At 34.7% G+C, this 12,648-nt stretch overlaps 1 protein-coding gene across 1 annotated transcript in view; it reads right to left on the bottom strand.

Annotated features, from left to right (window-relative positions):
• LOC129944157 (leucine-rich repeat-containing protein 24) overlaps positions 1-5,796 on the bottom strand; it is a 137,533-nt gene extending 131,737 nt beyond the window's left edge. Inside the window, exon 1 of the mRNA XM_056053368.1 lies at positions 5,733-5,796. The gene's annotated coding sequence lies outside the window, so the exon portion shown is untranslated. The remainder of the gene's footprint in view (positions 1-5,732) is intronic.
• Between the last annotated feature and the right edge of the window lie 6,852 nt (positions 5,797-12,648).

The following is a 12,648-nucleotide window of genomic DNA, read 5'->3' as shown; positions in this document are numbered from 1 at the left end:
GGTTGCGTTTTGTTCGCTTTTCTCGGTATGATGAACATCACTCGGTCTCTCTCATCTCGGTTACATAATAATCGTCCAAGCATGGAATTTCGAGCAAATTTTTCAATCAACCTTAAAATTCAGTTAATGAATGGATTAGGGATATCAGGATGAATACAGAAGAACCATCGTCCTCGTAGTCCTTGTCGTCGTTGTCGTTTTGGTTTTCGTTTTCATGGGTTGGATAATAATGTACATATGTACCTAGTTTGCTTTTTGTGTGATGGCGAATTTTATCCTTGTCGTCATCATTTATATTATGTTGGTACCCTCTGGGTGTTACCCTCGTTCTAAATTATAATGTGGGAACAAAAATTATACACAAAATTAGACATGCGGCTTTTAATTTTCCCTTTTCGACCATTTTAATTCACTTTTGTGTTTTGGAAGGAAATTGGAATTCGTGTTGTGTTTATGTTGTGTTTCCCTGATGGTAGGATGTTTTGAGCTGACGCAGATAGTGCTACTTGGCAGGTGCTTGTTCCTTTCACATAAATCATAAGCACGAGTCGAGCTTGAGTCGGTCGGGATGGTCTGGACTAGGCTGGGCTTGCCTCCCTTAAGCTTGTACTATGAAGGTAGAAAAGAGATGATACTCATAAGGGGATATTTATGACCTGGAAAAATGTTATTTTTTTTCCTGTACCTATTCTTCTGCCCTTTCCCTTTCCACTTCCACTTCCGTCGCTCTTGACACCTTTTTGAGTGCGTTCCAAAATATAAAAGATATACAGAGAGACCATCAGACGTCCCTTCAGCAGAGCGCTGGATGGAGCCTTAAGTCTCTCTTTCATTGAGTGTATAGTAGTTTGTAGTTGGCTGTGTATGTGCTGCAAGCAAAGAGGGTACCACCAGAGTGGAAAAGAAAGGATGAGGGCGATTCAGCAAAAATGTCAGATAAACTCTGAGGTAATAATTCATATGAGGAGCCAGGAGCAGTTATGGGTGCTTTATACCAAGAGAGGGCTCTTTTGCTCGTGTAAGTGCAACATAAGGCTGAGCTTTGCGATGCACAAACATACAAACAACATACCTCCACACACAATCAAAAAAAAAGTAAAGTCATATATGTACATATGTAGAGAGAGATGATGTTCGTGATGGGTAATTCCTTTCAACCGGAAGTCGTACATTTCCATGTTGGATTATCTTGAACCAGAAGTTTGTGCTGCAGTTGCAACATCTCTCAAACATTTTCATACACACTCACGTGTGGCTTTATGTTCGTAATACAACATATAAATATATATATATGTGTATATAAACGGCACATGAATTTTTGGTGGACAATGTGAAAGGTTGTGAAATATTTATTGCAAAGGTGATGTGATTTAAGATCAAAGGCGAAGCTGACACGTTATGAGATGATGGTTTAAAAAAATTCTAAAGCATCCTTTACTTTTTTTAAAAACTTTTTTCTTATGTGATGTCCAAGCTGTCGGAAGGCATATTACTTTTTTTTCAATTCTTCTTTGGTAAATATTTTTGTGTGATGTGTCAGAGGAAAAAGGGTAATTTTTGTTGAGATTGATTTATGTTCAACATTCACAACGCATGTAGGTTCTCAAATTTTGAACAATGTCTGTATAGATGTTGGAAAACTGTTAATGTAAGGGTCAATAGCTAGCATATGGTGTCAAAATTAAAGTTGACTTTAAAGATCTAATTACATTGATATGGATAGGAACTTTAAAATAATATTTCTTTGGTAGGTTGGGTTGGGTTAAAATGTCTGGAGTAGACAAACATAGGCAAGTTTATTGATGCATGGTGATACCACATGAATCTCGAGGTTTTCTTTTAAACTCCATGAGTGCCTAACAAAATGTAAAGGACTGCCAACGTTAATATGATTGAGATCGTTTAAATTGTTATAGAAGAATTATCAGGCAGGTTTTGCTTTTTTGAGCTAGATCGGGACATGTACAGAGGAGGTTAAGAACTGTTTCTCCTCTTTCTCATCCATATAGACATTAGAAAATATGCTTTGCCTTTGCCTTATTGAGGTTACATGCGACCTGCTTAAAAATGCAAGCACCTTGGGCACTTTAAATCTAGTGTATAGGCTAGATGTTTGTCGTAACCTGACAAGTGGTGATATTATTTCACCTAATGTTTGACTTCTTTATAGCGTCCATTTATAGCGACCATTTTTGGAGAATATATCTGTCTTAAAATTTAATGGAATGTCTCTGAATGAACTCTGAATGAGTTTTTTAGAGTACACAACTTTATCAACCCCTTTATTTATTTTTGATCCATTTGTGTAAAAGTGGAGTGAGTTGTCTTCCAAGAATGCCCTTTCAAGGATCTTAAAGGAATACAAATTTTCAATTTATAAAGTTTCTGTCAAATTGTAGTTATGGGAGATGGTGTAGTCTGTTAAGATATAAGATATTCGACACTTGATAAGGCTCTTGAGGGTTTTGTTCGATCTACTACAAGAAATCATTTATTTTGAATTTAAAAATATGTGATTTAAATTGCATTGAAGTAATGAGAAGTTCTTGAAGAAGTACCTTAAACATCGAAGACGAAACTGTTTTCTAACTTCTTATAGGAAGTTATTGTAATGGGTCCGATTTGTCAAATTGAAAAATTTGACATTTCTCGACGTTTCAAGGTCCCTAGAGTCGAAATAAAAGATTTTTAGAAAGATGTCTGTGCGTGTGTACGTACTCTCGTACGTCCGTACGTCGGACGTTTTTTTCGTTGTCCATAGCTCAAGAACCAGAAGAGAATCGATTTTAAATAAATTTTGTTATACAGATAATACGGCAGAAAAATGCAGAAAGGGCTCTCAAGAAAATTGCAGTTTGAAAAAAAGTGCAAATTATGGTTAACCCTAAATATCTTACGAACCAGAAACGCTAGAGACTTGAATTAAATTTCAGATAATATATTGTAACGTGATATCAAAGGAATATATTTTTGAAAAAAATCCATTTAACGTTTTTTTATAAATCAAAAAAATTAAAAAAAAATTTGTCACCTCCAAAAATTTTACGAATAAAATATGATTTAATCTCCAAAACAATATTGTGCAACAAAGAATAATGTTTTTGATATCTGATAAAGTTTTGGGGAAAATCGAATTGAAAAGAACCAAAGTTCAAAGTTGGTAAAAATTGAATATCAATTCAAATATCTTTTTAAAAACTTAAAATTATGGCTTCAAACTTATTTTATCTTATAAGAAATATTATTTTCAACATTCTGAAAAATTTTGAGAAAAATCAATTTTTTCAAAAAATAAAAACCTAAAAAAAAAAATTAATAAAAGTTGGTAAATATTGATTTTCGACTCCAATATCTTTTCAAAACTTTGAGATATTGGTTTTAATTTACTTTTATCTTTCAAAAAACATTGTTGTCAACATTCAGTAAAATTTTGAAAAAAAATTGAATTGACAGTTTTTTTACAAAAAATTAAAAACCGAAAAAAAATTAACAAAACTTGGTAAAAAATGATTTTCGACTCAAATATCTTTTCAAAAATTTGAGATAATAGTTACAAATTAATTTTAACTTATAAGAAATATTGTTTTCAACATTAGGACATATTTTGAGAAAAATCGAATCGACAGTTTTTTGAAAAAAAAAAAACCTAAAAAAAATGTATAAAAGTTGGTAAAAATTGATTTTCGGCTCAAATATCTTTTCAAAAATTGTAGATATTGGCTTTAAACTACTTTTATCTTTCAATAATGATTGTTGTTAACATTCAGTAAAATTTTGAAAAAATCGAATCGACAGTTTTCTTACAAAAAATTCGACTCAAATGTCTTCTCAAAAATTTGAAATATTGGCTTCAAACTAATTTCATCTTATAAGAAATATTGTTTTCAACATTCGATAAGATTTTGAAAAAAATCGAATTGACGGTTTTTTTAAAACTCTAAAAAACACATTACTAAAACTTGGTAAAAATTTACTTTCGACTCAAATAGCTCTTAAAAAATTAAAAATATTGTCTTCAAACTTATTTCATTTCACAGAAAATATTGTTTTTGATATTCAGTAATTTTTATATAAAAATCCAACAGTCCGTTTTTTTATAAAAAATAGTGCGCAAATTTGGTAAAAATACATATAGACAAACTTTTAAGCAAGACAAATCGACAGACGGGATGGGAAGTTATCAGTGTGGGTCGCATCACAGCCTCTTTTTTGAATTCGAATAGAACAAGGCGTGTCTGGGCAAAATGCTCGTCCTTTCTCTTTTTTTGTGTCCAGCCAAACTAAAGTGTGGAATAAGTAAGAAGGTTTGTACAGAAATTGTTTTGGTAGCGAAGCAAATTGTTAAAATAAAAAGAGTCTGTAAACATATAAAGTTTGATTTTGTTGTTAACGTTAAATAAATCTTTAGTATTACTTAAAAATCAATAACCACGCAACACGAGAACAAAAACGTGAGTATTCGTTATGAGATATTATTGAAGAACTAAAATTAGCCTTAAGCCAATTTCATTTTTAATTTACTTTTTAAGTTAATGCTTTTAAACAATTTTTTTTTAAGAAATACATTTTTTTTTCGAAATGAGTCAATATATTTAAATGTTAGATTAAAAAACATGTTCAACTAGTTTGTAGATGTTGTGAATTTTTTAGGAGTCAAAAACGTGATTTTTGGTATATTATAAAATTCAGACTGTGATAGCATTTTAATTTAACTGTTGAATTATATATTTTAAGGTTTTCATATTTAAATCGTTTTTTGATTATTTTTTATGACCAACTTAGCGAAATTTGCTGTCGCTTTTGTTTCCAAAATAATAAGGTTTAAACAAATATTTAAATGTTAACCATATGAAACAAAACAGGCTTAAATTCTCAAAACCTCATATGACAATATTATATCCAGTTGACAAGTTCTTAGATTGTCGTAAATTATATATTTTTTTTGTCTTTGGAATGTGTTTAGGTAGTAAGCCGATTTCGTTAAACCGTTTAAAATTACTTCTTTCTTACAAATATGGTATTCATTTTCAATTTTCTAATTGCGAAATGTTTTTTGAATTAGTCTTAAAATTTGTTCTCCATACAAATTTAAAAAAAAAATATGTTTGAACTTAAAACGAATTTTCTCAAAAGAAGAAAATGTTCACTTACGTCAATATTTCATCAAGTCTAATCTAAATTTCGGTTTTTTAAAGTTGCTATAATAAAAACAAAACACTTCATACATTTGTTTATAACAATTTCAGCACATCTTAATGTAGTTATATCTAAAACTAAATTCATTTTAATTTGATATCTTTTCTGGTTCTTGAAATATGATGGACGATTAAAGATATCCCGAACGTACAATAGTACGTTTAAACGCACCAACCAACGCTTAGATTTAGATTCTAGAGCCGTCTATGGATTTCAAATTTTCAATTCGACAAATCGAATCAATTAATAATTAAAATCATTCCAAGAACTAATCTGACAATTTACCTACGACAAACCATAATTGTTTATTTTGAACTTAATTTTGTAAGTTTTGGACATTCAGCAAATGTCACTTACAAAGCTTATTTACGTCATTTCAAAAATCTAATTTTAACTCCTATACTTATGCTCTCCATTGCATTGACTTCTTAGTAGAACTCATTGTAACCACTACTAACCATTCTTTCCTTTTTCTAATATTTATGCAGATTATTAAAAAACAATAAATAATTTTTATATTAGACTCCATCACTTACCAGAACCATAAATCCATTAAGTGCACGATTTTCCAAAGAATAAACTTTTTACCACCAATAAATCTGAAATCAAACAAAAAATACAAATAAATAAAGGTCTATTCATAACAAATTCACAAGGAAAGTTAAGAAAAAACCGAATACAAAAAGTTTCAATCCCTCTTTATACCCGCATGTCAAAAGTTTACCCACAGTCATCAAAATAAAAATAATAACTCAAAATATCACAAGCACGATTTAGAAATAGAAAGGCACCTACGTCTGTGAGTTTGTTTGTTTTTTAACATTACCCACCATAAAAACGACCACCACCTGCTTTCTAAGACGACCTCGAACATGCAATTCGGTTTTCTAATAAAAGTTTTGACAGAAAATTATACTGATATTGGCACTTACGAATGTACAATAAAAATAAAAACCTTAAGACATTTGGACGTTAGAGAGCGTTCAGGTAAGTCAAAATTGGAACATATCACGAAATAAAAGTACATACTTTTGTTCTTTTACCTATGTGCACATATTCAGGGATTACTCTAAGGAGCAAGTCGGTAGTATTGAAAAATCTTAAATTCCATGAAAAGCACAAATTCTTGGAAATTGAGGTAAAATTCTAAGAAGAAAACATTTAGAAACTATACACAGGAATAAGAATGAAATACTTTATTGTGTTGAAGAATTTTAAGGGAAAACACTTCAAACATTTCATCACATTCTCCATAGTTTCGAATTTAAGGGAGAAAATTCTTAAAAAGAAGAAACTACAGACAGGTTGTTTCTTAACATTTGTAAGGTTCTTTTCACTCAGCGAGTGAGGTAATGAGGTCTATTTTTGTAAAGGCATCAATTTAAGACTTTTTCTTGTCTCATAAAGCATCGATTTATATTTAAAGAAAAGATTAAAAGTAGAGTATTTCATTAATCTCTTTATAGATTAAGATATCCTGAATTCGAATCTTGTATTTAAATATAGCCCTTTATAAGATGATTTATGGATCTTCATTTGACTGACTCTACCTAAAGTTTTGGAAAACCTTAAAAGTGATTAGTTTATGTTTTTGAATATTTCGTTTAAAATCTAATTTTATTAATGATTCCGAATTGAAAATCCGAATTAAGTTACAAGTGCTCAAACTCCGAAAAACGGTTTTAAGAGTTATTTTTATACATTTTTCAATATATTTCAAAACTTTATAATATACTTTTAAAAATACAGATTCATAATAAGAATAGAAATGTCTCAAACACTTAAGGCTTTTTATGTAAAAAATCATTTTAGCATAAATGCTTCAGCGTTCTTATGCATCGCGGGTAATGACTTACAAGTTATGAGGATATTTGGGAAAATAATTGAGATATTGAACATTTTACAATGGAATAAGTTGATTGAATTGAAATAAAAATAATTACTTTATGCACGTAGCTTCAAGAAACTTTATATAAGATTTTATTTTCAAACATAAAAGGTTGATTCTCAAAAACCTGACGTGTTAGCTTGAATTTAAAGTCCGGCGAGAGTTGCTATATAATTCCAATACGTCGCATGTGAAAAGGGGAGATACAGAAAGGGTTTGTAGTTTTGAAATGGTTCTAAATTGAACATTGCAATAGTAGCGAGAGACAGATCATGTTAAAGCATTTAACATTCGTGTCGTTCGGGTAAAGAACGAATCTCTGTACTTTGCAATACAATTAAAAATGAATTGTTGAACTGTTTGAGGGGTTGAATGCAGCTCTATTGTGGATAATTTACTAAACACAATTGAGTGACGTAGGAGTTAGAATAATGTTACTGCCAAATATAAGTTTTAAAATTCAAGAGGCTTAAAAGAGTTACTAAAGCAAAAGCTCAGAGATTTGTGTTTTACTCAATTTTTTGACGCATTTACGTTTTGTAGATTCAAACGGGATAAGAATATTTGACAATACAGACAGTAATTTTGACAGAAGTAGCTGTCACAGGGTGTGAAACGCTACAACCATTGGACCACTTTCCTACAAAAATGGGACTCGGGTCAACGTTTTGGTCAAATGTGAGCGTTACAGCGCTTTGTTAGGTTAGGTTATAGTGGCTGTTCAAGATGGAAACAGACACACTTAGGCCAGTTTAATGGCCCATTGTGATACCACATGAATCTCGAGGCTTCCTCTTAAGCTCAATGGAACCAGCTTGAGTCCCTTACGAAACGTGAGAGGCTGATTAAGCAATATGATTTAGATCGTTTAGAGCGTTAAAGAAGAATTATCCTAGATAATTCTTGCGTTTTCGAGCTAGAGCAGGGCAATGATTGGGAAGGCGGAATGAGCGACTTAATTTCAGTCGTTCAGAGTATACACCTCCACCAACCCCACAACATCGAGCTTCGCACCTGGCCAAACTTCACCTAACCGGCTGACAACAAGCTTGTAAAGGTCATTAGATCTCTGGTCGCCACAAACCATGAGTTTGACATGGCCTTGATGCCAACCCCCATCGCTTATGGAAGGAAGTGGTCCTGGAAGCTTTCTCAAAATGCTCAAAAAGCCACCCGAGAGCTTAACCTTGACCAACTGCCAACGATCAGCCGATATTGTGCCATCATCATCGCTCCTGTCAATGACCGCAACCACGACTTCCTTCGCGACGTCACTGAAACTGGATTGTTTCCTGATGGGATTGAGGGGGTGCTGGTGTTATGCACCCGAAGCCGTTTTGGTGTCGGTGCGGCCCCTTCAAGAGACCTTTCTCTTTTGGACGTAGACTCCTTATTGGATCTTGTTGTAGCAAGTATGCTTTTAGCCCATTTGACGCTAGCGGTTTGCTGCGGTGTCTTTTCAGCCTCCGACGCATTTACGTTTTGTAGATTCAAACGGGATAAGAATATTTGACAATACAGACAGTAATTTTGACAGAAGTAGCTGTCACAGGGTGTGAAACGCTACAACCATTGGACCACTTTCCTACAAAAATGGGACTCGGGTCAACGTTTTGGTCAAATGTGAGCGTTACAGCGCTTTGTTAGGTTAGGTTATAGTGGCTGTTCAAGATGGAAACAGACACACTTAGGCCAGTTTAATGGCCCATTGTGATACCACATGAATCTCGAGGCTTCCTCTTAAGCTCAATGGAACCAGCTTGAGTCCCTTACGAAACGTGAGAGGCTGATTAAGCAATATGATTTAGATCGTTTAGAGCGTTAAAGAAGAATTATCCTAGATAATTCTTGCGTTTTCGAGCTAGAGCAGGGCAATGATTGGGAAGGCGGAATGAGCGACTTAATTTCAGTCGTTCAGAGTATACACCTCCACCAACCCCACAACATCGAGCTTCGCACCTGGCCAAACTTCACCTAACCGGCTGACAACAAGCTTGTAAAGGTCATTAGATCTCTGGTCGCCACAAACCATGAGTTTGACATGGCCTTGATGCCAACCCCCATCGCTTATGGAAGGAAGTGGTCCTGGAAGCTTTCTCAAAATGCTCAAAAAGCCACCCGAGAGCTTAACCTTGACCAACTGCCAACGATCAGCCGATATTGTGCCATCATCATCGCTCCTGTCAATGACCGCAACCACGACTTCCTTCGCGACGTCACTGAAACTGGATTGTTTCCTGATGGGATTGAGGGGGTGCTGGTGTTATGCACCCGAAGCCGTTTTGGTGTCGGTGCGGCCCCTTCAAGAGACCTTTCTCTTTTGGACGTAGACTCCTTATTGGATCTTGTTGTAGCAAGTATGCTTTTAGCCCATTTGACGCTAGCGGTTTGCTGCGGTGTCTTTTCAGCCTCCGACGCATTTACGTTTTGTAGATTCAAACGGGATAAGAATATTTGACAATACAGACAGTAATTTTGACAGAAGTAGCTGTCACAGGGTGTGAAACGCTACAACCATTGGACCACTTTCCTACAAAAATGGGACTCGGGTCAACGTTTTGGTCAAATGTGAGCGTTACAGCGCTTTGTTAGGTTAGGTTATAGTGGCTGTTCAAGATGGAAACAGACACACTTAGGCCAGTTTAATGGCCCATTGTGATACCACATGAATCTCGAGGCTTCCTCTTAAGCTCAATGGAACCAGCTTGAGTCCCTTACGAAACGTGAGAGGCTGATTAAGCAATATGATTTAGATCGTTTAGAGCGTTAAAGAAGAATTATCCTAGATAATTCTTGCGTTTTCGAGCTAGAGCAGGGCAATGATTGGGAAGGCGGAATGAGCGACTTAATTTCAGTCGTTCAGAGTATACACCTCCACCAACCCCACAACATCGAGCTTCGCACCTGGCCAAACTTCACCTAACCGGCTGACAACAAGCTTGTAAAGGTCATTAGATCTCTGGTCGCCACAAACCATGAGTTTGACATGGCCTTGATGCCAACCCCCATCGCTTATGGAAGGAAGTGGTCCTGGAAGCTTTCTCAAAATGCTCAAAAAGCCACCCGAGAGCTTAACCTTGACCAACTGCCAACGATCAGCCGATATTGTGCCATCATCATCGCTCCTGTCAATGACCGCAACCACGACTTCCTTCGCGACGTCACTGAAACTGGATTGTTTCCTGATGGGATTGAGGGGGTGCTGGTGTTATGCACCCGAAGCCGTTTTGGTGTCGGTGCGGCCCCTTCAAGAGACCTTTCTCTTTTGGACGTAGACTCCTTATTGGATCTTGTTGTAGCAAGTATGCTTTTGGCCCATTTGACGCTAGCGGTTTGCTGCGTTGTCTTTTCAGCCCCCAATGATGCACCAGTGGCCTTCAAGATTTTCGCCGCTTGCCGCCTTTGTCTATAAAGGTATTTGAGAGTTTTCCATATCTGGAATTAGTCTCACTAGTAGTGGCAGGGCCATTTTTCACAACCCTGAAACTACTGAAATTAGGTATCGCTACCTTTTAATTCTCGTTGCTCACAACAGCAGAGGAGGGTCCATGGTTAGCCACTACTCCCTTCTGTTCTGTGTTGACAGCAAGAAATACGACAGCAGGCTTTGACACCAAGCTGCCGCCCGGTCCTGAAGAGATACCGGTCTCACATGTGTTATTGTTTTTGTTTTTGTTGTTTGTTTTGTTCATATTTGGTCCCACCGGTCTCACATGTGTTATTGTTGTTGTTTTTGTTGTTTGTTTTGTTCATATTTGGTCCCACGAGACGCGAAGAAAAAAGGTCCATCTGCACAGAGATTCGCATGTACAGATAAGGCTAGTTAATCCGGATGTCGCCAGATATCCGGATACTCCGTTAGAGACTGGGCTATTTTTGAATTTGGCCTCCAGCCAGGCTGATCATCGGCACGGGTCGTTTAACACCTTAGATCCAGCCCAATAATAATGAGAGGTGGTTGGGGAGGAAGAGAAAGGGTGGGGAGTCATTTGATGTTAATTCATCATTCTGACGTGTAAGGAAAAGATTGGGATTGAGTAACAGCAATTCAGCTAGGTTACCTAGAGTGAGAAGGAGTATAGGAGATAGGATAGTTGCTAGCTTTTTCGCCATTACAAACGTAGGAGGTGGGATGGGAGTTGGTGACGTAAACGTAGGCTGGTATGCCTTGTTTATGTGGGAGTGGATGATGATTTTGGGAAGGTAGAGGGATAAGAACGTCCTTTAGTTTCTTAACCTACTTTTGTAGAAATATATTTGACCTCCCTAGAATTGTTACTTGAACTCTTTAAATTTTTTCTTCCAGTAGGAAGCTATTGTAATCGGCCCGATTTGTCAAATTGAAAATGTTGACGTTTTTAAACGTTTCAAGGTCTATAGGATCCAAGTCAAAGGTTTTTAGATACATGTCTTTGTTTGGGTGTGAACGTACGTTCCGTAAGTCCGTACGCTCGGGAATCCTTTTTCATCGTCCATATCTCAAGAACCATGAATAGGTGCAGAAGGACTTTCAAACGTGGTTTCTTTACAACGAAACGACAGTTTGGAAATGATATAATTAATTTTCGACTCAAATATCTTTTCAAAAACTAAAGATATTGTTTTCAACATTCAGTATAAATAAAATAAAAAAACTACGAAAAATTGATTAATTCTCGATAAATCGAGAAAGAATGAAAGTATTGACTTCAAAACGATTTAATTCTATGCTAAATTTTGTTTTTAATAAATGAGATGTTATAAGAAAAATTCAACTTGTCTTTTGTTTTTAAAGAAATATCCAAAAATGCTGCTAAAATTGATTACAACTGGTTTTCGATTCAAAATATCGGCAACAAAAACGGATATTGAAATTAAAATTAAGTTATAATTTGAAAATTATTGTTAATTATTACTTTTAGTAAATATCCTAGAAACGTTCAATTAAACTCTTTTTGTTCAAAGCATGAAAACCTGAAAAAAACAACACAAAATTGGAAATAATCATCAAACTTCTGAATGACTTAAGGAAGACAGTCGAGTCAGCCATTTGAACGCAGTTGTATTCCAAAATTAATAGAAATGCTAATTCTTACTTTTAATTTTGAAAAAAAAACATGAGATTTTATTGCATTTTTAAAAACAAACTTGTCTTTGGCTAACGTTTATATTCAAGTTTAAATTTTCCTTCTAGGGAATTCTATTTTCCCAAGGACAACGAATTATTTTTTGTAATAAAAGCTTTTTGTTATTAATTATTCAAGATTCCTAAAATTTATATTCCTCACTCAGCATTTTCAAAAAATGTATTCAATTAAAACAGTTTTTAGTCGTAAATCTATAAACTTGACTAATTTCCGCCAATTAATTTTATTTCTCCTGAAATTAATCTGATGTCCTAATTAAATCATTACATCCAAGGACAAATAAGTCTTTTCCAACTTAACACCACATTCATCCCAACTTTTTTTTTTTGTATACATTCGATACGTTATCCGAAACGTATTACAAATAAGCTCCTTAATTCTTAAAAAAATAAAAATGGAACGCTCTCTGGGTTGCAATGTGTCAAGCCTATATAACGA

The sequence above is a fragment of the Eupeodes corollae genome, chromosome 2 (assembly GCF_945859685.1).
Source record: "Eupeodes corollae chromosome 2, idEupCoro1.1, whole genome shotgun sequence".
Taxonomy (NCBI): domain Eukaryota; kingdom Metazoa; phylum Arthropoda; class Insecta; order Diptera; family Syrphidae; genus Eupeodes; species Eupeodes corollae.
Note: the sequence above shows the minus strand (reverse complement) of the source record. Positions and strands in the feature narration are given on the sequence as shown.